This window comes from Zerene cesonia, unplaced genomic scaffold (genome assembly GCF_012273895.1).
Source record: "Zerene cesonia ecotype Mississippi unplaced genomic scaffold, Zerene_cesonia_1.1 Zces_u007, whole genome shotgun sequence".
NCBI lineage: Eukaryota > Metazoa > Arthropoda > Insecta > Lepidoptera > Pieridae > Zerene > Zerene cesonia.
The window spans coordinates 923,088-925,339 of NW_024045137.1; the positions used below are offsets into that span (position 1 = coordinate 923,088).

Consider the following 2,252-nt stretch of genomic DNA (forward strand, 5'->3'; position numbering starts at 1 on the left):
TTGTATGTTGTAAAAGATTTCATGTCTCTTGGCTTTTCCAATTGTGTATTTCTAACATACCTATTATATAAATATATTAGGAGTTTATTGTCATTAGTTACATAATAAAATAGTATAATAAATTCGAATAACTAATGTTTAAAATTACATAATGATTTGTTGCGATCAAATTTTTTCTATTCTTTCAAAATTTCTCATTTATGAAGCTTTTCAATGCTATAAAACTAACAATTTATTAACGTTTTTTCTTTGTTAAATCTTATGCATACGATAATAACTTCAATTTGTCTGAAATGTCGCAATTATAATAAAAATAGTTATAGTTGAATGGATATTTTATTCAAAATTATAATTCTTCAATCGCTATTTGATTAAACATTGGTTATTTTTGAATTTGGTGCTAAATCTTTAATGCTTAAAATACTAACTAAACTATATACGTATTATATAATTGTGTGTCTGTCTACTAACCAATAAATTTACTATGTTTTTTTCTATGTATGTGGATGTGAATTTGTCTCTATATATCTATGATAGAATTTATCATATTGAAATGAAAGTTTACAAAAACAGTACTGAGAGTTGTTGAATGTCCGATTTTTATATTTCCAGGGTTCCCTACACGAAAGTGTAATACGGGACCCAATTATTAAGACTTTGCTGTCCGTCTGCGTGTCTGTCTGTCACCAGACTGTATCTCGTGAACCGTGATAGTTAGTTATTTGAAAATTCCATAAATGATCTATTTCTGTTGTCGCTATAACAACAAATAATTAAGAATAGGCATATAATTGGCTGGACGACCCTTTTTTTGCATTTTTTAGCTTATTTTTAAATGTTTGACTATGTACACTATTTGCTCGACCCTGCTTCTCTCGGATTGATCACATTATAAATAATGTACGAAAATCGAATGAATTATATGGCATTCGAAGATAATGTTGTATTTTTCTGGTAGAATTTTTTTTAAAGCTTGTAGCGAGCTCTAACAAAGAAAGCATTTCTCTATCTCTTCAGTTATTCGGGTATCATCAAAATCTGTTCAATGCTTATAGCGTGAAAGTGTAACAAACATACATACACCCACATATATTTATAATATTATTAGGATAACACAAAATACAATTCATAAAAGCTATCATTTAGACCAACGAATGAATTCACATTGAAGAAATGGGACATTCAATAAACTGCTCGATTAATATAATTGTAAAAAATTCGAGTTATTGCTATGAATGTTTTGATTCACATCCGCATTGTCACACACGCACAATGCAAGCTACAGTGGACTCCTGGCTCTCGCCGTAAAGATTAATTAAATTTTATCGAATCTTCTAGTGTTGAGGGTATTTTCACATGTTAACAAATGTACTGTACACTAGGTATTGGTCCGTTCAAGCAATTCAAAGGGGCTTACCGACTGAAAGTGTAGTTAGGTAAGCAGGAGAGGATTTTTGGACCACATAGGAGCATTTGAGATTTATATCAAGGAGTATTATTTGATTAGGTTAGTCAACGGTGAAGGAAAACATCGTGAGGAAACCGGCATGTCCGAGATTTAAAAATTCGATGATAAGTGACATGTGGCAATCGGCACTTGGCCAGAGTGGTGATTTGGCCCTGAATCCTCATAGGCGGCCTGTGTCCCGGCAGTGGGAACGTATATGGATTGATGATGATGATTCATTAGGTTAGGTTTTGGGTCACTCGGAGACGATTTTCATTATTAGGTTTGGTATTGTCTGAGCATTATATTATGTTCTCCGTGTATACGAAAGGCGGACATATTGCCACCCGAAAATGCCCTCAGTTGACCTAACCAGACCTGATCCTACCTGACCCTGTATTGTGACCTAAACCTAACCTAACCTTGCTCAGGTTGTCCCTACTGGCTTATAAGATTTTGTAGCTTATTCACTCGAGAGCTTCACTCGCGTAGAAAGAAGCTTTATTTGACAACTTGTTAGCTTTTAATTATTTAGTGTCCCCTCGAGGGGTATGGGGCAGGTGAATTATACATCTGTTTCACTGTTCTTCCTTTGGGAAACGTAGGTTCTGTGTTCAGCCAGACAGACTTTTTGTTAATTCCTACCGGGAATCAAACCCAGGAGCTCTCGATTAAACGCTCACCCTTTTATTACTAGCAGGTTGTCAATCTTGGGATGGGCATTTTCCCTGGTGTACAAGGGTTAGACGTCACCTAGTTAGGTTAGGTTATATAGAGAGGCGGTCACCCAGTTAGGTTAGGTTAT

General features: G+C 34.6%; 1 protein-coding gene across 9 annotated transcripts in view; it reads left to right on the forward strand.

Annotated features, from left to right (window-relative positions):
* LOC119838990 (serine/threonine-protein kinase 10) overlaps positions 1-2,252 on the forward strand; it is a 49,870-nt gene that overhangs the window by 23,746 nt on the left and 23,872 nt on the right. The gene's annotated exons all lie outside the window — the stretch shown is intronic.